General features: G+C 38.4%; 1 protein-coding gene and 2 long non-coding RNA genes across 6 annotated transcripts in view; 1 reads left to right on the top strand and 2 right to left on the bottom strand.

Annotated features, from left to right (window-relative positions):
- LOC111266030 (pyrokinin-1 receptor) overlaps positions 1-6,789 on the bottom strand; it is a 36,423-nt gene extending 29,634 nt beyond the window's left edge. The window contains exon 1 of the mRNA XM_022843144.2: positions 5,017-6,789. The gene's annotated coding sequence lies outside the window, so the exon portion shown is untranslated. The remainder of the gene's footprint in view (positions 1-5,016) is intronic.
- LOC111266033 (uncharacterized) overlaps positions 1-10,784 on the top strand; it is a 39,243-nt gene extending 28,459 nt beyond the window's left edge. For both annotated transcript variants that reach the window (XR_002683825.2, XR_002683824.2), the window contains one exon: positions 10,253-10,784. This is a non-coding gene — a long non-coding RNA (uncharacterized LOC111266033). The remainder of the gene's footprint in view (positions 1-10,252) is intronic.
- A 98-nt stretch (positions 10,785-10,882) lies between these two features.
- LOC147752732 (uncharacterized) lies at positions 10,883-18,966 on the bottom strand. 3 transcript variants are annotated; one of them, XR_015313293.1, is made up of 4 exons: positions 17,968-18,467; positions 16,675-17,464; positions 12,204-12,394; positions 10,883-11,334 (listed from the first exon to the last, which is right to left on the bottom strand). It is a non-coding gene; the product is annotated as an uncharacterized LOC147752732 (long non-coding RNA). The 3 variants fall into 3 exon arrangements; XR_015313292.1 differs by lacking the exon at positions 17,968-18,467 and adding an exon at positions 18,542-18,966 and having other exon boundaries at positions 12,204-17,464; XR_015313291.1 differs by having other exon boundaries at positions 12,204-17,464.
- Positions 18,967-23,887: the final 4,921 nt, after the last annotated feature.

Raw genomic sequence — 23,887 nt, forward strand, 5'->3', positions numbered from 1 at the left:
TCAAATCATTTCTCTAATGGTTAATTATACATATTACTAAAAATGGAAAAATAATCGCGCGCTCGCTCGTGAATACTGAATGTTTAGGCACTGCCTGTACAAAGAAGCTTTGAAGTTGTTTGTGTTCATAATTATTAACCCTGCAATGTTTATCAAGGTTGTCATGTGAAGATGGCTTACTCCAGTGTAATCATCGAATTGACTCAGATGGGTTGGTTAATTGCCAAGCAAACTATAAAATCACATTTTCCGTCTCCTATCCATACGTTCAGAACAAGAAAATAAATCTGGTAATAACGGCTTTATTTTAAACCTGCCAAGACGAAACAGGTGAGGGTAACATTTGCGTAGCAGACAAACGAGAACGCTTTATTAGAGATTCATTTTGTGTAAGCATATGATCTACCTATAGTCAGATTACTTGAAAGGCCTGCCTTAACGATTTGTGCCATTGTCGTCCATACAAAGCTTGATGTTGATGTCACCTGCCGCCATAGACAACCGAACCCAATTAACCGAGGAAATTTAACGAAGGGAAAAAAACAAGAAAAAGATGATCAAAAAGTGAATCAATCCAATCAAGGCCCTCAAAGGTGTTCGTGTGTAGATCTGACCACAACATAAATGATATTGTATCTCTCAGATTAAACAACCTTCATAACGATCCTGCGTTACGAGACACTACATTTATATTGCATTTAGGTAATGCCATTTTGAGTTCTGTATCTGTTGAAGGCAAGTATTTATTTCATAGTTTACCGAAAAATTCTAACAACGGCGCTGTGTAAACAACGACGGCACGATCGATCTGAGGTAAACAGTCTTCTTGATATTTGTAACATGTGTTTTCTAAGGTACGCAAACTTTTAGAACTACTCTTACGATAAGATTCAGAGCAACCTGTTCCAGTTTTATTACATCAATTCCATTAAAGTAGTCGAAATCTTTCCTTAAAGTTCAGATGATAAGACCTAGGAACTCGTTTCTTTCTTCTATTCTAATTTAGAATTATGTACGCCCGACGACCACAAATCAAGATAAATAATTTTCTATGGTAGCATAATATATAACTCTCATGTCCTCTGTCGCACACTTCAGAAACTAGAAAAATCAACCTGCAGTTATTTGAATCCTCAGGCAATAATCACGGATGTAAATAGCGTCAGACTACTTTTTGGCCAGCCAATGGAAGATGAGCCTTTTGTACGAACGAGGAACTAAGATTCTTTAGTGTACTTAAAACCGTAACGCTTTAGGCACGCACGTGCATGTTGTGACAATGCAAACATCATAACTAAATATCGGATAACGTATCAAAGGTTTAATATCTACAAGTGTAAATATTTTTGGATAGCCCTAATAAAGGAAACCAATAGGTTCCACATGGCAAGTTTCATGGCCCAGTATAAATACGCAATCTCTCGTTCGACATATGGCAGAAAAGTAGGACATATTTGGCAACCTTTGCTACGGTAAAGCGGTACAAGACAAGGGAAGCGAAAAACGCGAATTAAATAAAACACCTATAAGATCGGCTATAGCCTATTGTCCTGTTACATGGTTTTGTTGGTTGTAGCAGACAAATCTCGCACATTTGGCGTCAGTAAGGCCGATACAAAAGCGAGCGTAGTAGCCAATACGATATGTTGCCAATCGTTAAAATGTTAATTTTTCAGCATGATCTAGCTCTCGAGTCATTTTAGTGGCCAAGTATTTATGCCAAGAAAAAACCTATTGAAACACTATGCGGCCATACCGTTTTCACTTGATCAACTGATCTCGCATAGAATTGTAAAAAAATTCATATTGACTATCCATTTGGGTCGATAAATAAGTAAACATTAAAGTAAAAGTAACGCCACTCTTATGGGCGTCGATCCTATTTGGTTCGATAAAAGATAGATGAGTCTACCATTGTTGATCACAGTTGCTCACTAGAGGTTGTAACTTAAAACTGTAGGCTTGATCTGTATGCTATTTGGACATTAAGGACGCAATCATACTGTCACTATGCATGTTGTACATTATATGACATAGTGTAATTACATGTATAAATTATGGTTTAACATTCACAGATGGTCTCATTTTTGTCTGGGGCTTAGGTTTTTTCTCTATATTAAATAATTGCCTGAATCGTTTTGGCGCGTAATAACTATCCGGGTTAGGACAACATAGACTTAATATAATACAATAGGATCAATCAAATTGATTAGTTTGTGATACACTGCTTGAACCCAGCTTTGCTTCAGATTGTGGAAAACTAATCTGTTCGCCTGTTACAATTCATGCAGTCAGTATTTTTGATTCCGAAAACACAAAGCCGTTTCGTTGTAGACTTTACAATTATGGAGCAGCCATTAAATAACTGGTTGACACATAGAAATTCGAGTAGTGGAAATCTATATTTGAGCGGATGAAGTCCCAAGAATCAAGACGAAAGGTTACAGCAAGGCTTTATGAGGAAGAATAGGTCAGGGTTTTGGCAGACTCAAAACTAAGATGAAAAACAATTTTTTAAAAGCTGCTGAAACTTTTAAAGGCCTCTAAAGGTACCGCCGGTTGAACGTGCCATTAAAGGGCCGCCGTATTAATGCCCCATCGGCCGAAGGGCCCATCAATTTCGCACAAGCCCTTGAAATTTGGTAATGCGATATAGTGAGCAACTTCAAAGGGACCCTAAAAGATTCCCGCCTTTGTAGACCCTTCGAAGTCTCCTGTCTTCCGGAGCCTTTCGGTAATTTTCACCTCCTAGGACCCTTAAAAAGTTCCCGCCTCACCGGACCCTTAAAAGTTCCCGTCTTCCAGGACCCTTAACAAGTTCCCGCCTCACCGGACCCTTAAAAGTTCCCGTCTTCCAGGACCCTTAACAAGTTCCCGCCTTTCACAGCCCTTCAATTGTTCCGACCTCTCAGGGCCTTTGGTGGTTTCCCCCTCATAAGATTCCGTAAAAGATCCCGCCTCCCAAGGTCCGTTAAAAATTCACATTTCCCAGAACCTTTCAAAAGTCTCTGTTTCAAAAACAATCTTCTAACAACGACCTTCCTGACTCTCTTAAAGCCACCTGCTTCTTACGTATTTATAAAATATATCTTCTATACATTCCGTGAAACTATGCATTTTCAACGCTTCCTCAGAACACTCTCATCGTCGTGGCTACTATATAGCCCCCGCATCTATAGCCACCTCAAAATAACTCCCATCAGTAAGCCACTCAAGCCATCTCACTTGATTTCGTCTCTTTTTTTTTTATAGGTCGGCTTAGAGTCTCCAGTCTCTCATATTGCTTTAAATCTGCCATTTCGTAGGCATCCTTGAAATTTCATATCTCTCTGGGTTTCTTCACTGGTCAAATTCTAAAGGATCTCATAGGGTCAAAAAGCTCTTGCCTCAAAGGAGGCAACAAGGCCATTCTGAAGGTCAAGCCGAAAGTTTTGGAGGTCGGGCCGCAAGTTTGAAGATTGGCACAAAAATTTCCAAATTCGGTTCAGGTGTTGCAAAGCTAGACGCGAAATTTCCAGAGGCTGCTCTCTTAGAAATATTGCACGTGAACTCTACCGAAGTCTCCTACTAAGTTATATTAAATCTTGCAACTAAGTATGTATTTAAGATACTATCTTGGACGTTAAAAACCAAAATTTCTAGTCCTTATTAGAGATGAATTGTGATACCACTAATCACTGCGGCATTCAAAAATCTATGCCACACAGTAATAGTAGATCTGTATTTGGAGCATATATTTACAAAATCTGACGTCGGAGGTGTGAACGCCTTTATCCTGGCCCACAGTAAATATACACAAAAATTCTAAACTGCAACAAAGTAGCCCTTCGTTAGTTCGAAAAAAGGGTCTTTTCAAGAGAACAAGGAAAAATATAAGAAACGTTTTCTTGGTTAAGAAGTAGACAATTATTAGAAAATGTAAGTTAGCGCTTCGACGATTTTACGAGCTGAGTTAACTAAATTAGATAAGCAAATAATTCTACAGTTAAGGGTGGGTACAATTGATATGAATTCAGGTATAGCAGCAATCTCTTGCTCTGTACTACACTTGACCACTCTTAGGCAAAACTCATATTTGTGCTACAATAACAAAACAGAAACTGAATTAAATAGCCTTTTCAGTGAGAAAAAAACTTTTTTTTCCTTATCTTATCATTATTTGAAAATTGAAACAACTGAAGTGCTGTAAAAAGCAAATGCCGATATCGACACGAAAAGCAACAATTTTTACGCAGGTATTATGGTCATTCAAAAAATATGCCTAGCTAATCTAATTACAGAGCCAATTACCTTGTCCTTGATTCTAGTAGGCCACTCACCTATCACCGCATGCTAAATTAGACTTCTCGCTCCTAACTACGTCTCGGGTACCACGGTCGTATTTAAGGCAAACTCAAAGAAAATCGATATATTATTTTTTTGATTGTTCTAGTTTTTTTTTTTCATGTATTAAATAATTTTAGAATAAATTCAGTAACGGCCTACGCCTGAATGAAAAATGGCTATCCGAACCGATTAATCACTTCGATACTTTAAATTTGTCTAAGAAAATAGTGACCCTATTTCGCTAAAATCATGTCTCAGGATATCATAATGTTAACAAGTAGAAAGGACATCCTATTTACCCGCATTTTCATTCTATACAATAAAAGCTCCTTCATAAATAAACTTGTGTCAGACCGTACTCGGACCCTTAAGATCTCAGATATATTATATTTATTGTATATAACATCTAGTATATCGATAAGATATATAATCCGTCCAAAAAAGTGATGACAGTTCGTGATATTATCTGTTGGATGGCATTTGATTTTCATTGTTGTTGATACTTCGGACCCACTCAAGGCATCATAGCAGGAATAAATAAAGCTCCCTTGGGCAAAATAAAAAATTTTATCATCAAAACATAATTGTCTATGACGACAACAACTGCTGCGTAGCCAACACTGACATATTAAGAAATAAATATTATAATCATAGAATTCAAAGGAAGTAATTTAAAAATTTAATACTCACCAAAATGGCGAAACGTCAAGAAGTTTTGGACTGCGATATTTTAAACCAGTATTGCCACGATCAGTATAGCTGATGTTCTAGCGACTATTGCTTGCCAGTTGTACATGGCTGTGAGCATAATGGGATAAACTTGACGCGGTCGTCCGACTGTTACAGTCACATCAATATATAAATAGCGAAACACTTTGAAGCTACGCGGAGGAAACCTCGATGCAACGAAATATTTCGAAGTTATTCTCTTGCATAACTAGGAATCTTCTGATTGTCGTCCCATTTTCTTAACCAAGTCAATCAATAACGATGCTGGTTCAAGGAGTTAATGTAAACTTCGCGTTCACCTCGTAAATTAGCGAAGTTATTCGAAGTTAGATTATGTTTTTATCACTTTTAAAACGGTTAACAATGATCAGCATTTTTACAGTCACTGTTATTTGTTGAATTACTTTTCCACATTATACGTCCGGGCTTCTTTCTGCACAAACACGATCAATAAGTTAGAGCGGGCCTCAAATATAAACTTTCTTCGATTGATTAGCTCAAGACCATCATTATAAACTAAGCAAAGCGTTTTTGGGCCAGAGCTTCTGTTCCCTTATCCAGCTGAAAAACACTATTTTGCCATTCGGCTCGTTTGTGTCCGTCGGCACTGACTTCGTATTGGTGCCGTTGTACTTCATGTTCCTCTCTCATCCTCTCAACACAATGTTTCCATTCCCTAACGGTCAGACACTCCATTCGAACTATTCGTTTTTATACAAAGAGTTCTTACCCTAAGCCAGCTTTTCACATGTTGGTTTTAACGGCGTGGTGATCTTCAAGTGGCGAGGGCAAACCAAAGCCCTCTCGCTATCTGAGAGAAGGGTAAGCCCTTTTCGAGTTCGCTGGTCGCTTATTCATTAGCCATCACCGAGCAGTCGTGATGTTGTCTGCGCAAGTGAAAATGATGCGGATATCGCAAAGACTCGGCAGCCATTTGCAACTACCAATGGTACTGCGCGATCGTGCAACAAAACGAAAAAATTCCGTTTCGGCGACAGCAGAAAGTTTTCCCCGTAGACTACGTTCGTTGGCGCATTAGTTAACACTCAATAGTTGCTTAATCCTAAATCAACTGTAGTTAGTTACGAACGATAAAGCTTAGCGCAGATATGTGTATACGGGCAAGCAAATACACACAGACTAAAATGTTACGATAATGAACGGACCGGTGATAGGGTGACTATTGGTGACGTTTTTACGCAATCGTTCATACCCAGGGGGAGAAGGCTCGTAAAGTAGACACTGCGCTTATTTTATAAGGAAATACATCGTCATTTTCGTTTCTAAACTGCTATGATTACATTACCTGGCTCGCCTTTAAGTTTATTGGAACCTCTCATCCAACTACACAACATTTTGATACCTCAAATGTGCAACATAAAGCTCGTAAGGAGGATCAAGTTTGCAATCAACAATACTTTTTAAGATTTGGACGCAACTTGTAACACCGGTATTTCAAAAAGCCTGAGTTCTGTCTGTCACGAGATAACTAGAATCGATTGACCAAATAATAAAGTAGACGAAATTGTATTCTGTAAATATAATTTTGTGCCCGATTAATCACCGCCGACTTCGGGAAAGAAAACTGAAAATAACTCAATCGTTAATATTTTGTTTCTAAATTGAAATGTAAGAAACAAGTAAATGCACGGATGAAGCACTACGTTCCTGTAAATATGTCCACATATGTTATAGATGTACAGCATACGTGCTTGAATGTTGCCGTTCGCCATTTTTTAGTAAAGTATGCTGTAGGAGAGGCCCACATAAACAAACAAAATGCAAAATATATATATTTATATACAAACTACTCAACGCGTTTCTCTACATTTTCGGAGCCCTGTGTAGAATTCCGTTATCTTCTTGATTTTAGAAGCAAGTCGAATTTTTGAAGTTGAATAAAGTATTCAGGTTGTGTGCACCGCCGCGCGCACGTGTGGCGCTTCCAGGGAACTTCCAGGGATAACGATCCGATAGGGGTAAAATATGACAGATTTAATTTGGTATCATTGTCTACTGATGCCTGTCTTATAAAGTCAGTAAAGACAGCATAGTAATTCGCCTAAGAACTTGAGTCCCTCTGTGCACTCACCTGACGGCAGACACGGTTCAGTTAACTAAAGAAGCTCATGTCCCATTCGAAGTTGTTCCTGGTTAAAATACGTCATTTGGTAGCACCTGAAATAGACGAGAGTTTCGCGTCTGATTTCAAATTTGTTTTTTTTGTAAATATCAGTAAAACATTGAAACGTAGTGTACTTTATGACAAGCTTCTAAGGGCTTTGTGAAGAACACCAGCTTTTAAAAATATTTTATTTGAAGAAACCAATGCGACCTCAACAAGATCGTGGTAACCTTTATTTGGTCTACGTATGGCCAGACTCCGTTGGACATATGCAATAGCCTTACATTTTGCCTACTAAAATTTGCTCGGGACTTGCAGAAAAGCCTATAATCGGCCGACACATGCAGTAAAAAGCGCCCTGCAAATTTGAACTCAAATCGTACATAGATCCAAGAAATTGTCTTACTGCGTCCATGTACCGGCGAAGGCAAACAAAAATCTTACCTCCATGTTACGCAAAACAGCGGCTAAAGGCAGCTGCCGATAAGCTGTGTGTCTCATTATGACCACGTTCCTATCTAGTGTGAGCACTATATTTTTTATGGATTAAACTGCTAGTTGCGCTAACGTACACAATTGCACGCGGATGCGTAGGCCGTAAAAGAGATTTCATTGTTAATTTGTACCCTCCACTTGGATACGGTCCTGATACGATCCATGAAAATGCAATGGCTAGAAAACAGTCATACTTTACTGAAGGGGTAAGATTCTGCCAAATTAACCGATTTACGACTACTTTGAATAACTAATCGTTATTTGTAATGGCAGCAAAACAGCTACTTAGCTCACGTCTTCCGCTACCACGTTTCCAGGGGTAGCTCTGGTAAGAGACATGGACGCCTATCTGACCCGCACAATTATGCAATATCGCAATACTCGCCCACCAAATGTTAATATGGCCAATCCTGTGTATGCATGTCCTATTTTCTTGCTGGTCCTGTATGAAGCCAGCGCTAGGTACACACTTTGGTATATGTAGTGAGCTTTACTGTTATTATCTACCTATAAAGCATGGCAATGTTGAAAAACATTCACTTTTACTTTGCCCGATTTCACTGAAAAAACAATGAGATTCCCTCAACTAATTCAATGTGTTGATTATGAACTCACATGTTGGTGTATACCTGATTGCAGAATCGCGCAGTGTAATCTCAATAGCACTTTCTTCAATAAAATGTAGTTAAAAAAAGAATATATATATATATTTTTTTTTCAAAAACATTTATATTTTCAAAATGACATTCACCAAACGATGTAGACTGGGTGTCCGAACATAAGATAAAGATAGAAGTTACTGAATGTCTCTGAGGAGCACACGTGATGAATGAAGGGCAACGTCTTAACTTTGACCGTTGAATGGATTTCCCGCGGATCGAACATAATTTATTGCTGCAAAGTGCCTATGACAACCACTTCAATTCCAATAACCTTTATTTCTTTATACTCACTTATCTACGTAGTTATTCATCAAACAAATTGAAAGAGCTAAATGGCTTCCGGGTACGACTTAGTTTAACTAACAACGACTAAAGATACAACCTAATTAACATAGACAAAAAGACTGTCGACACATTCGGAATGATTACGATAATAGATTAGAATTCACCACGAACAATTATTTATCTCTAAACAATTCATAATTATGATGTTTATACACACTCTAGTGCGGTCAAAATAGCTTTGAGATATAATAAGCATATTATTACCGTGTTCCCTTACCCCCCAAATAAAATCAAATTCGGGCGCACTAGTCCCTGCGCCATTTAAAAGATGGCGCCAGTCCCCGCGCTGTTCAAAAGATGCCGGGACATAATGCCGAACAGAAGTTAAGAATATCTGCCTGCTCTAAAGAGTAGAAGTCTAAATAGAATGAAATAATTGTGTGTAAACTCGGAGTTACCAGAAGTGCAAAGAAGTCTTTTATTTTCTTTCTCCATCATATCGAATTGACGCGCCTAATAGTGGGGTATCGGAGCTAACTCAGCTCAGTTAACGAAAAAAAGTGTAAAATGATTAGAAAAATCAAGAACAAATGGAGAGGGTAAAAACTAAAGTGCAGTCTCGTATATAATCACAAAAAATATTGGAAAACAATTCGTTGCGACTTTATGAACTTTGCTGGATTGACATTGATAAATTTTCTTTCGCTACATGTTTACTTTATAAGCAATCAATTATATCGGGCTATGGCATTAAATCAATATGGAGTTTACACAGCAATGGCTATACGTTTGCAGTCTCGAAAACGTTTTGAAGAGACTCAGGAGCGTTAAGTAAAGTTTTCTTGTGGTCTTGCATGGTACCTTGCATTGCGGCCTTATGGCTTAAAGCACGTCCTTATTACGCAACTAGAGATTGGCCCGATCCCCTCTTAAGCACTAAATTTGCCTGGTCTGAAAGCGTATACTTTGTTGACCGTGCACGCCTTTCACATTTGACAGAAGACGCTAATAGATGCGGCATTCGACGACGGCCATACAAACGATTATCCTAGGAAAGTAATAACGGTTCACTCCAGGTTGTTATCTGTCCAAGGTTTAATCAGCGAATATTAAGTTTTAGCAATCGGTATGAAATTGCCCGGACTCCAATGTAAATTATCGAACGACTGAAAAGTTTACAAACTGGTAAACATCAACACAATTTTGCACCTTGACTCGAAAATATAAGCAGCATAGGCACATTAAATTTTAGTGAACAGTACCCACCCTTCTGTTGCCACTGAAATGTTCCTTTTCAATCAGAAGATGGTTCAGTTTTTGACTTAGCAAAAGCGTAGACCGTTACGAGGATTCCAGAATTAATCGGGCAGCATGAAATGTCTCCCCGAAATAAGACTTGTCCCAAAAATACGGATCCTACTAAGTTTCTAGCTTCTAAAATACTAAAGTAAAGTTAGTATGAAGTGTGTTTGTTCGCAAACAGATTATACTGGAAGGAGTGCAAAATTCAAATCCTCTCGGTCTTCGATAGCTACTGTCATTGGAGGTTTCTTCCCAAAGACTGCAAACCGGCAATACGGATTTTCGTACTTAAGGTTGTTCTTTTAAGCTGATGCTGTTTATTTTTCAGAGACTAAGCGAATGGTAGAGAAAGATATTTCGATCAGTGCAGCTCGATGGAAATAGTCTGGAAACGTCAACCTCTCGAGGTCGTCGCTTGCATGGCGTTTAGGTGAGCCACTTATATCGTTAGGGGATCATCGAGAGAATTGTGAGGCCTTATTCTAATTTGCAGGCTCGAACAACTTACTACACCACTTACTTAAACCAAAAATTCAATATCACGTAATTTCAAGACGGTAACACGGGAGCTATGTAAGCACGACCGCACTTTTCTAATAAATGAATGGCGTTCATACGAAATTGTTTGCGATGCAATTAGTTCTACACATCTGTGCTTGTTATAAAATGATAATGCTCTAAGCTATTTTTTCGGCCACTCTCCATGTTACTGTGAATAGAGACGGAAGTCATGTTTTTAACTTTTAACCAGAAGGTACGTATAGCATAATTTCTTTGGTAACTTGAGCCTAATTTCCCCGCGATATATTCGATAAGCGCATTAGGGTCAGCTAGCGTTTCAAAAAAAAAAAATTCAAAAACGCACACGAACATTCTATGACTAGGTTGTAGATGCTATGAAAATATTACTGAAACCGTCTATATGACGATATTTTTTTCCTTTTTTCTTCCATTTTTCACTTCTAACCGAAGGGTTCTCCTACCTCCATGACTATATTCCCTTGATTTTATGCGTATACAGTTCGTTGAGTTGCGTATAGTTGCAATTGGCGTTCTTAGCCGTTGCGCTTTTTAAGCTCACTAACTACATAGAGATTAAAAAATCCACCTTCCTATAAAGTTACTTCTATTACACAATGCTCACTCAGCTGCTTCAAAGCCAACATGAAATTTTCTGTATCCTTCAAGTTCTGAACAGCCGCTTTCTAGTTGCGGATGCTGCTTCTATGACGGCTGTGACATCTGCCTTCATCGCAAGTAAGTTTTTTTAGGCCCAAAGGTAACAAAGATGTAGTCGAACATTGCCCGGGGTAAGGAACATGCGCTGGATGAACGCCCGCAGCTTCGACTGATTTCCGTTCGACCCTGATTACATCGTGTGACGCACTGAAGTTGCAAGCGAACTGGAAACTAAATGAAAAAGCGCTTGTAAATATGGATGCATTACGAAGGTTGTTATACGAGCCTATGTACGCGAACTCTGTTCACCCAATATTTCTCGCCATCAAAACAATCGAATATGTCAACGTCTTTTGGTGGACAGTTGGTGTCGTTGGCTTCAGCCACGCTTAGCTCTATCATAGAACTTGGTGAGTGTCATCATTCAGGTTTTCCACCAAGAGATCCTACAATATAAATAAGATCGTGGAATCCAATTTTGAAGCAATGATGAAGAACTTTGCTAAGTTGCATTAATTCTACGTTAGTCTTTTCATTTCTTCCAAAAATAGATTACGAAATAGTAACGTCCAATAAATACTTCTTACAGTAACTTCGTTTATAATACATAAAAATTATGCGGTACTTATCCGAAGCGTTGGACAGTTCGACTCCAGCTTTACGTCATAAAAATACCACCACATATTTTTTGCCTTGTATTCATATAGTTGCGAGATTATTTTAACGTATCAGCATGCAAAATTAATTCTCTATTTCAGTTTGCAGGGCTCTGTTGTATCGGGAATGTAAGAACGGACATCAGTCAAAATCAAAGTACGACATTTTTACCGTAATTTTCATTTGTTGAAGTTACTAAATAATAAGCTTCAAACCACTTTACGTTATTGCTCACTAACCACGTATAGACTAAACGCGTAGTGCAAACGCTGGGGGCGTTTAGACGTTTTCTGATAACAACGGGCTTTATACCGGTAACACGCAACTCCCTGTAGAAGCACGAACTCTGTCAATACTACTGCCATGAATATCAGATAAGGGAAGACACCAGAGCGACTTTCGTCATCTAGCGGAAAATCAAATGAAGATATAATTATACTTACTAGCGTTTGTTCACTTCAGGTGCCCAGAAGCCTTCGTTTATCCCAGAGGCCGCAGAAAAGCTATTCAGTCTTTCGTTAGATAAGTCGCCCAACCCATTACTCGAAAAATGTTTTTCGAGGGTCTCTCGACGCGATGAAGCGGCAAAATCAAATCCCAGCTCCGTGAGCTTTAGCCTCGAAACTGAAGGTATCTAAATACAACAAAAATAACGCGAAATAGTGGGTTTGTGTTTAAAATTGATACGATTCATTTTAGTGCTGACAAATGGTCAAGTAGAGGTCATCATTGCAACTAGTCTTTCCTTTATTTACGCGTGCGTCAAAGGCCTCTTCCCGCAAAAAACTGAGTAGAGCCCATTTAAATGCTGCCACCAAGACAGCCGCTGGCCGGACGGACGTCCCTTCTGTAAGAAACCAATGCTTGAATTTAAAATTAAATCTGACCAAAAATTGACATCTCTAAGTGGCCAGTTCGCCGAAACTGCCTCAAGAGTGTTGAAAAGACCTTTTTGAAGAGTTTGAAAGATTGAAAAGGCTTGCCCTGTGTTATTTTGCACACGTTATCCATTGCCTGATCCGTACACGTAACGAGTTTTCATAAGTCAATTATGAATTTATTAGCTATATGAAGCATAGTATCCCATCATTGCACTGTTACTGTTCATATTGATGTTTGTACAGGACGCTAAATCGATGAGCAATCCTTTCTAATGTTAAGTGTTTATCAGCGTTGTCAAACTCACTTTTACTTTACAAACAATCAACAGATCGAGTAATTAACGCTCATCTTGTTGTTGATTGTTTGTCAATTTGTTCAGCTTAAACAAACAATTGTTTGTTTAAGCTGCTTTAGAAGATGCTCTGGGTCCAACGCGTATTCTGTTAACAAGCATGTGGCATCTAAGATGGCATAACTGCGTATGATATTTCGTAGCGGGTGTCCATCTCCACCGTGTACTAAATAGGGTAGTCCTGTAGTATCTGACTAGAAAAGCTTACTAACCTACCTAGGCACTATAACATTATGCGCTATTTGAACAGCTTTTAAATTCGGAAACTTAATGAGTTTGCTATTGCAATAGGAAGTAGCGGCACTGTACGGTAACAAAGCCTTGTTCTTTTACCTCGAAAAGGAGGAAACTAAATCCAGATCTGGATAATATTGCTACGCATACCCGCCATTACACACGCCACTGATTCCTTTTACTGACGCCAGTTTTGAGTTACATAATCGCATTCAACTAATTTACGTGTAGATTATTACGAAGTTGGCGAGGAACTTTTCGCCCTTAAAGGCTCACGCCTTTTACCATCTCTCACCTGTTGTTTGTTCCTTTTGTACCATTGACGTTCCTACTTTATTAATGATCTGTGTTGCGGTACTATATTGCGAATGCAATTACCGCTTAAAAAAATTCCTCAACGACAGATATCCCAGATGGGAAGATCGTCATGCATTTCCAGGCAAAATAACTCTGGAAAGGGTTAAGAAATTGATTGCAGCCACATGACAATCGTTAACCGCTTCCAATGCCCCGAATTCATTGAGTGGCTTTAGGAGAAAAGCTAAAACCCGGTTTTCATCTTAAACATATAAAAAAAGCCTTCATATCCTCCGGAACATGCTGTGTCGGATTTTGCTCTCTTCCGCAGTCATCTTCATGGCCTTACTTTTGACGCGAAACTCAAAATGTAGTTGGAAAACTTCGCTGGCGAGGCGACATACATCTTTTAATCGAAAGATACTAGAAAGTTATGAACAACGACGAGAATATATGACGTAACAACTTATTATCACAGAAATAAAAAAAGTAGTGGTTCTTATTTAGCAAATAAGCATGATAAGTTTGTTTTAAACCAATATTGGAGATATTAAGCTCGTTGTGACAATGGCTTTATCTACAAAGCTTCATGCAATGAAATTAATGTAAATTGATTGGATTTGGTGAATTTTTAACTTCAAGCAATTTTTGCTTTTTTATGCGGTACGTTCGTGATACATAGCGGACATTTAGGGTTTTCATTGAATGGAGCACCTCTAAAACGTGTAGGCATACTGCATTTACCCATTTATCGATTCGATTTTATTAATATTCTCTCATAATTTAACCTATCTGTTGGATCTCATTAATACTGCTGACTAAATTCAAGGCTATCTGGTCAAGTGTGAATCGGCAATTCTAAGATTAGGTCACTTCCGAGAAATACAGTTCCTTTTTGCTAGCTTTGTACAGATAAGAGCGTTATAGAAAACACTTCGCCAGCTATGTCGACATTTCGTTAAAGTTTGTGCGTACACAAAATAGACCTTGCAACGCAAACGCTGAAAAAGCGCTTCTTGATTTGACCGTTCGATTGACAAGAAGCTTCGTTTGCATACGGAGACGGATGAAGTAGTTAAGTTTTCATTTTACATCCAGAGCAGAATCTCTTTCGAGCTTCATTTTTCCAGAGCCAGTTCAGGTTAATTTTTTTTTAATACTTTTTTCTTTGAACTTTTGAATACTTCCGTGCAGCATGTGTAGAATTCACAAAATGTCATCGATTACTTTGATTAGAACAGGACGTTCAGAGCCGTATGCATGGAACGCACGCGGACTCTACAGTCTTTGAAATATAAAAAAATGTTCACAAAACTATTTATTTTCAATACTTTAGAAGAGCAGTTATTTCTTTTCCATATCAAATCGGTATCAAGATCTCCTTACGAATATTATATCGTGTATAAAATTAGCAAAATGTAATATATATAACAAATGAGGACACGAGATGCAAGGACTGTCCTCGGCTTCAATCATCTTCGTTAACCCTGAGCTCAAAACGAAGTGCCTGGGCACACCTTGTGTTCCGCATCAATTATTTGCTCGGTGGCTCGTCATGTAGTTTACAAGGAATAAATCTGTACATGATTTCGGGTTCTCATCTGCGTTATCAAGTATTGAGAATATATGTCGCGGACATGCTATCAGAAAAACAGGAAATGCAATAATAGCAATGGTGGCAATTGAAAAGCCGTACAAGTTCTTTTCAATGGTATTTTTTCATCTACGTAAGAGAACTTTAGCATACAACTTGATACTTTAAATACGTAATACACCTGAAGCTCGTACTTAAGTCTTCCAATACAGGTAAAAATTGGTATGTTGAACCCCGCTGTTTATGGCAAAAGCTCTCTAGGCTAAATGCGACAGCCTTCTGTCAGCAGTAATGTTACCTAGATTCTGCCCGTTCCTCTATGCTGCTTGCCTAACAGGATAAGTACCACCAGTCAAAAAACAGGCCCGGTGAATGCGGCACGAAAAATGCCGAACTTCGTGTCGTCACGTTATTTATTATCCACGAGTATCACTCATGGAGATATTGTGGAGTACCAACTAAAAGGATATCTCAACCGCACCGTAATTATTTTATTTCCATTTGACAAAGCTGTTACACGATACGTCATTGACATGCAGAGGCCTAAGAGGGATGAAGATATCGAAACCATTGTTGCAATACGAGTATCTCTAAAAAAAAAAAACATTACGCATAAGACTAGTAACAATGTAATCGTCGGTTTGGTTATAATGGCCAAAAATACAGAGATTTGACCTTCATTCCAAGTGTTATTGTTAAATATAAGCAATTTTTGAGAATGAGCCAGCCATACTCAAATAGAAAAGTCAAGCAATAATAATGAAAAAAAAAAACAATATCTAATAATCTAGAAGTCATAAGTTGTGCATATTAGAAACGACATTTGGGCGTACCACCGACTGACCTGCCCACTTTTATCTGTATCACACATAGCTCATGGTGCAGCGTTTTTAATTGTATTTAATTGGAAACGACAAACAAGTGCTAAATATCATGGCAAGTCTCGCATAAGTTTCAGGGCATCCACAATCAACAAATTTTATCATATTCAGATAAATATATGCATCTGCAACACGCTTTACGACATAGGAGTGGTATAGTCGTTAAATTTCCCATATGCAGTCCTTCCTTTAGAAAAAATGAAAAAAATACATTGTAATTCATTTCCGACAATAAATGAGGTTGATAAGTAAAGCTGAGGCTTGTACTTGCCTAGGCTTGTAGGTTTGAGAGAGCTCTTTGTAATCAATAGCCCACAGAAAATGTCGGGCAATGAACATATGGATTAGACTTGAAATTTAGACTGAAAATACAAAAACTACCTTAATTGTTTCCTAATCACATCTCTGTTTACAATTTTAAGTTTTTAGTTTAGATAGCAATACAAATAGGGTATATAATATAAAATGAAAATAGTAAAAGACGGGGCCGTATGCCGTCAATTGTCGATGCCCCCTTAGTGGAAGCCCGCTAACACTTAAATATTCGTTGTAGATCATTCATTATGCGATATCGGTGTGATACAACGTACTCCCGTGTATACTTCTGGACAAATTACAGTAACAAGCACGATTCTGGCATTTCATGTTTGATTTCAGATTGATGCCGCTCTTACCTGTCACTCACTGCTAATTGTAGACTAGCTTACTTCTTAGCACGTTCCTGGCCTCTTGAACGTGAGCTTGCGTAAGATAATTTTCAATTTAAAAAATAAATATTTAAATAAACGTGAACACTCACACTACACAAAAGGTCCAACAATTCGACATACGGCGGTGCTATCATACGCGATTTCTGCACTGGCAAATGTTGAGTGGCGCGCTATTTCGAGCCAAAGGATTTTGAAAACTTTTCGTCGACAAGATGCCACTAGTCTCCAAAGAAATATTGTATCCACGGAATGCTCATATGTTAGTATTAGTCTTTTGATATTATCTCTAACATTAAATATCTGAAACAAACATTATTAAGAAGATCTCGATAAAAAAATTGGCGCATTCCACCGGATAATTAGCCAGTCAGATTTACCAATACGTCTTATTTATTACGGTCGCTACAGAGGCTAAAGAGCTACCTAGGTAACTCTTTTTGAGCGCCGCATATATTTTTATTATTGAAAGTGGCCTTTGTTATTCTGACTCGTTAATATCTTTCTGCCTTTTTGAACACTTGAGTGTATGTCAGTTTTCGTCCTTGGCCTGCCCCTGTCAGTGCAAACTCGCCGGCCTCACAGTCGTCGCCTAATTTCCCCTCACGAAAGGGCCGATGGCAAGAGGAAGAGAAAGAAAGCAGTCAAAAGCCCTTTCACTCTATACTTGTTCGACTGGCAGATCGTTTGCCGTTTCAGCTTCTCAACAATCTGCTTTATGCCATCATCCTTGGGGTGGCTTCAACGAATCACGTTTCTGAAAGTGTACAGGATGACAACATGGTCAAATTTTAACCCCGAAATAGTTTGGTTCAAATTCGAAATCTCTTATCGTATGCGTCTTATCCAAAGCTGTACATTTTCGAGTTTATGGGCCTGTGTTAATATGTACGTAAGAAGCTTTTGCTGAACTTAGTAAATTTGCTCAAGGTAGGCTTTCAAGTAAAATTTGTCGAAGACAAATGAAAATTACGTTTATGCCAAAAATGGTACGTTGTTTAATAGTGAGCTTGCGTGACCAGTAGAACGTGTCTAGAGTAGAAATGTTATTAAACGAACGAATTCGAATAGGGTTGGATAACAGCAGTTCAGAACTGAACATGTTCCAGTATAGTTACAGGGCACAAGTTTCAATCATCATGTTTAACCGAATATAGCAATAGGTTACCCTATTGTCCACCATGTACATGTGTACATCATAACGCAAATTGATTTCTGAAATGATGCAGAGAACACATGTTTACTTTTCAACATACGTACTTTGTTGATGTGGTAGAAATTTACATCGGGTAGCGAGGCTTCAGTTCTTCGTATTTGGGTCGGTTCTCGTTTTTAGCGTTCACATAACGAATCGAAAGCTATTCTTTAGGTGATTCATCGGTCAAATGGGCAAAAAAAAAAAGCCGGACTGAACAATAAGGCCACAGGTGTAGTACACACGATAATTTTTTTTCGCACCGCATAACATATGGGTCGACAAACAAAAGCTTCCCAAAACGCGAGGAAAACTATTTGTTTTGAAAACTGTCAATTCTATAATTCAGTGTGTTAGTCAGGTACGAAATTTTATCATGGGCCGTAAACCATACCGAAATCAGCAATTTTGTGAACGTTATAAATCCGTAACCAGAATTGAATATGTCGTTCGGAAATGAATAGTCAATGACAATCATCATGCTCCACCGGTAAGTTGTTATACTCATTATATTGAACTTAACCCTCGAGAAATGCTCGTCATATACGACACTGCCTTTGAAACAAAAAAAAAAAAAAAAAAAATATACTATATGCAGTAAAATAACTATTATGAATAAACGTGTTACATTATACGTACGGTTGCTCTATTGGCTTCACTTGTGTCAGCAATTTCATGAAGTAACAATATAAACTGTGTTTGCTTGGTTCTTATCGAACGAATTTGGTCATAGCGCGTTCTCGGTTCTCACTCCAATAGAATCATCCTAGCGATCTTTTTCCAGTGCAGCTTTCGATAACCTTCTATTTGAGACTAAGAACGATTCTTTTAAGCGGGCAAGTCCATTAAAGCTCGGTTTATTAGAGTGCATGTGTGCTTTGGGCCAGATTCCATGAACAAATAATCCCTTGATAAGAGTAATCGGTTCAACTTTGCATAGGACATAGAGGGTTTTACAGGCAACTCGAGGGCTGGCTTAACTGTCGAGACCTTGAAAGCTAAACCGAAGTCTACAGTTCGTTGTTTGGCAACTATACAATAGAAATTAATGTAAACATTTAAGAAATGTGAGAACGTTTAAGGTTGGCCAGGCAACGCCTTTTTGCCGCGGCCGTTGCCTGTTGCAGGTGAAACGTTGCCTGCAGCGCCACGTTCACTCCGCCAATCAAGTGAATTTAACACCTATACAATAGGTATACAAATTCTGCATTTGCAAATCTAAAAACAACTGCGATAAATTGTTTGTTGATCTCAATCTTTTCTTAATCGCATGCTTATAATAAGCCCTGTACTGACACGAGAGTAAGGGCCGCGCGTTGTTAAGAAATCAGTGCGGTATAAGGGTTGTGACATCTCTCTGCCTTGAAGTCATTGGGAGTATGAAAAATCTGTATTAACTTATTATTAATTAAGAGTATTCATTAATCTGTATTAAGTATAAGCCTATATTAACCGTAAGACACCAATGCAGTTTACGGTCGCGCTTTTTACCAGCTACGCTCTAATATTTCATATGTTACTTCCGCCTGCACAAATAGCTAACCCTAGTAAATTTAAACGATAATTATCACTTATGGCACACGTGTCCCGCCCGTTGAATACATTGTTTTCCATATCCAGTTTTAGGTAATCAATCCCGTCATACACACAACGCTACAGTCCATTAAAGGTTCACCTAGTTCTCCAAGTATTTGAGCCATCAGATACTTCTTGAATTCATTCACAAGTCGGTCTCCTTGAGGATGATCTGACACACAGGTTGAAAAAGTAAAACATCATTGCTTATCATTTATACAGTACATATTATCCTGGAAAACTTATAACTTCTGCTTGAAAATTTTTGAACTCTACGCTAGTTTTCTCAGTTCTAAGCCGGCGTGTCACTACAGTTACCTTCGCCTGAAAATTCATCTATCTCGTTACTCGTGACTAAGAGTACTGTTGAATGCGTAACGTCTTAGCAGTACCCTGGCGAGACCAGATTTCATGCTGGCTGATTCTGAGCACGTCAAGCGGATACGTAAGCGCGTGTTCATGAAGTTAGCAAGCACAACCCGTCACAAAAAACTGCTGTTTTTCGAAAGCGGGAACGTCTAAGTATTTTTGCTTTTGCCATCAACCCCATACTTACCTAAACCAAATCTCTTTCAGTCAGCCTTCTGCTCTTTGTAATGGATCAGTTGAGGTTAAAGTGGATGTTATGTCAAGGGTATGCGCTACACATCCACATACGCTCTATTCCTTTCAGTCTGACCAAGTGTATCAAAGCTAGCCAAAAGGATAACTATATGCCGCACGAACAACTTTCCCAACAATTTAACGGACTTTGTTTACGAACGAATACAAATGAAACCTATGCCTCCACCAGGCTTTCAATTCTGGTCGGCCTGCGCCTTTACTTTTTGCGTTTTACTTTCAAAAATAAACGAAAAGATCCACGTGCACTGCTCCACACATAGCCTCTTTGCCCCCAGTTCCTGCACTCGCTCCTTCTTGTTCTTGTAGATTATGCTCGTTACATGCTTAACATCTAACCCACTAGATAAAGCTATAGATAGCTAGCTAAACGGGTTTCCCGCTACTATTCGTTAATGTCCTTGGTCGTAGATAGCGGACAGTAATGCACCCGGCTCGCCGACTCGTGCATCACACACTTAACCCTTTTCCCGTGCACGTACATCTTTGCCCTTTGGGCTTAACAGCGACGCAAAATCCGGCATCTATTACGACGTAATTTCAACATGGAAATGAAAACGGGAGCAGTTACTCTCGTCGGTGAAGACGGTGGCCCCATATAGATCCGTCACGTTCATCATCGTCAACGGCTCGTTGAAGTGAAGCTGAGAAGAAGACAAAGCTTAACGCTGCGACGACTATAACACTTCCAGAGTTCTCCCTATTAGACTAACGCGGTGATTTTTCGTTATTGGTTTATATACATAGAAATGGTGTCTTACCCTATTTATACTAATACGGCATGTAAGTCCTCCCATGCGCTGTAAACAGATTCGGCATATAGCGTTAATAGGATAAAAGCGTACAAACATAAGATTCATGCATCCGTTTGGTACGTCTATTTTTGGCGCGTTTCCACGTCGTTTTAAACACGGCTCAAAGGAATGGTGTATCATATGCGTTGACGCTACATACATAATTTAGATTCAGTTACGAATAGATAATTTGCTATTTAAATAATCTGAACATTTAAATATTCTGAATATCATATAGTATATCAGCAGCTTGTTGTAGGGTCCAGTGTAATAGACTGTCCAGATACAGTGGATCCCATTGCCCTACTGCAAAACGCTAGAACGCGTCACTAATACTGCGCGCCACGGTGCTCGGCTGACTCACGACTACTTCGAAGGCTTCCTTGATGTTTTACTTCTAGAAATTGACGCTATCCTCCACGAGAGTCTTCATCTCCAAAATACATAAATGACCTTTACTATAGTTAAACTTCTCTGCTTTGAACTCAGCAGTCCTCGCGGATCTATGCTGTTAGGTCTGTCTACAAGAAGAAGTTGCCTTAGCGTTATTTTGATGAAAACTTAGCATCAGTTTTATCGTGTTTCGATCAAGCGTTTAGCTGCTATGTCCAGTTGTTTACTGTACATTGATTTAGAAATTTTTCCTCGGAACACGACACAAGGTCGTTTTAGCCTTACGTGGATTATTAATAGACGATATATAGAAATTGGTCTATATCGCCAGAGAATATCGTGGAAACAATAAATGTAACAGTACCGAATATATACAAATGTAGATGTGAGGTTGACGAATCTTTTATATCGACGCTGCTGAGAGCTTTATCGGCGTACACTGCGAATTTCGCTATCGACGTTACCTAATTGCTACGATGGTTTTGAGCTTTTTGTAAAGATGCTTGCTGAACTTTAGATGCTAGCTTGGTGCTAGTTTCGAGAACACCAACAGTGAATGAACTCAAATGTGTCATTACGTCCACCCTAAAAGAGCTCGTTGGAAAAGAGGCTATTGATGAAGTAAATTAATGAGATTGGCAAGCTTTTTAGGATATTTAAGGTATTCCTCGTCGATGTTGGTTTCGAAAGCACTGCATTATTCTCAAAATTTTGCAAAGGTCTGCTTAACAACGCTCGTTAGGAAGTTCTGAGAAAATTCTTATCCACTACGTTCTAAGTTCTCCTGTACGCATCCTGTAATATTTAATATAGCGAATATATAATCAGTTATATATAATCAATTCATATAATAAGTTCCGTTATTATGCAATCTTGAATTATGCAATACTAATAAATGCGGAAAGACTACACAGATTTTTTGAAAACTATCTACTTAGGCATACTACGTTCTTCATGGCAAAATAATTTTTTTCAAAGCTAAAAATCTCCACGTAACCAGCTTTGTCATACAGCCTATGAGGCAATGGGTTTCGAAGAGAGACTTTCACTATTTGGACTTACAGAGTGATACGATGCTTGACCGTTCGTTGGCAAAGGCCGACGACACGACCGAGCAGAGAAGGAAGAGTTGACGCATCTTCAGTGGTGAAAACACTAGGCAACTGATACAATAAAAGTGTAGCTTACGTTCTTTAGAGAATAAAACTAATATAATGTATATAAAAAGTTAATAATTTGGGCTCCTCGGTCTTGTCAGAGGCAGTAACTCTTCCTATGAATTACCATATAGCTATCAAAGTTCAAATATCAGTTGCACGACGAAAGCAGTAAATCATCATTCTATTGATTTTTTGTACTTTTAAATTCGAAACCTCGCAATTGACCCTAACATAAAAAGTCGTTTAAGGGTATTTTACTGAATAATAGTCTGTGACATACCAATCTGTATCGAGTATCTTATGGCTATGATGGAAGGTAAATCGACTTTGTGAAGTAATATAAATGACACTACATAATAGGCTTCGTATATAATTATTATATATAATTATAATGTACATAAATTATTTACACTGGTGCTTCAAAATAAATTTGGAACATTGCAGATTTTGAAAACACGCCATTAATATTGCTGATGGTACGGAAGATATTATTATAGGAAAATTTTCCATAGAGACAAAATCTTTTTGTGTAACATTTTTGTTCCGTCGTTGACCAAAAAGAGGACGAACGATTAGCAATATTACAATCTGATAGCGTAAGGCAAGAAGATCACTCAACTCTGTAAAAGATTAATAGAAAACCTGCTTTTTGAAAGACATTTTTGCATATTATTTAAACATTATTCATCCTGGTACTAACTGTTTAATATACAAAAGAAGAACATCTAGAGAATATCAACCTGAAGGACCTTAAGTGTTCATTGCGACTGATTCAAAGTCACAATAAAGTAGTGAGCATATAGTGAATTGGGCAAAAGCTCGTAACCTGCAATAAGTATGCCTTTCTTTGCCCCTTTATACTATTAAAGACATTTTCCTGCACCATCAATACTTTATCGACTACAGTTCGAAATACTGCAGACCTGAGGCACTACCGAAGGACTTATAAAAACTCTAACTTTAAGGTATGAATTAAACCTGTTTTGTGTATTCAGAGCTTTGAAGTACTGAAATCTCTCAAAGTTAACCGTCCTGCACTAAACCCACATCACAACGGCCTTGATTTAAATAGAGCCAACCAGTCGAATTCAGGAAATCGCTCAGTTTCTAGCATATGCCAGTCATGCAGACCTAACAATCTTAGCTGTTACCCAAATAACGTGTTTTTGTGTGAGTTCGTATTCACTTCTCGCAGAAATAGTTGTCCAAGATACACCTAATACCAAGCTATATAAGCTCTATTGCTCGCATCACTTACAAAAGTTTAAAAATGGGTTAAGCCAATATACCGCTAAACGACCTGCCCGATACCTGCTACCAATGTTTTGTTATCTACGACAAGCGTAATCATAAAAACGATCTAACTTGGAACATGTTTATATAGTCAGCTCACGTTTTCTTTCGGTCTGAAACTCTAATAGCAGACGAGACTTATCAACATA

The sequence above is a fragment of the Varroa jacobsoni genome, unplaced genomic scaffold, assembly GCF_002532875.2.
Source record: "Varroa jacobsoni isolate VJ856 unplaced genomic scaffold, vjacob_1.0 scaffold_1046, whole genome shotgun sequence".
Lineage (NCBI taxonomy): Eukaryota > Metazoa > Arthropoda > Arachnida > Mesostigmata > Varroidae > Varroa > Varroa jacobsoni.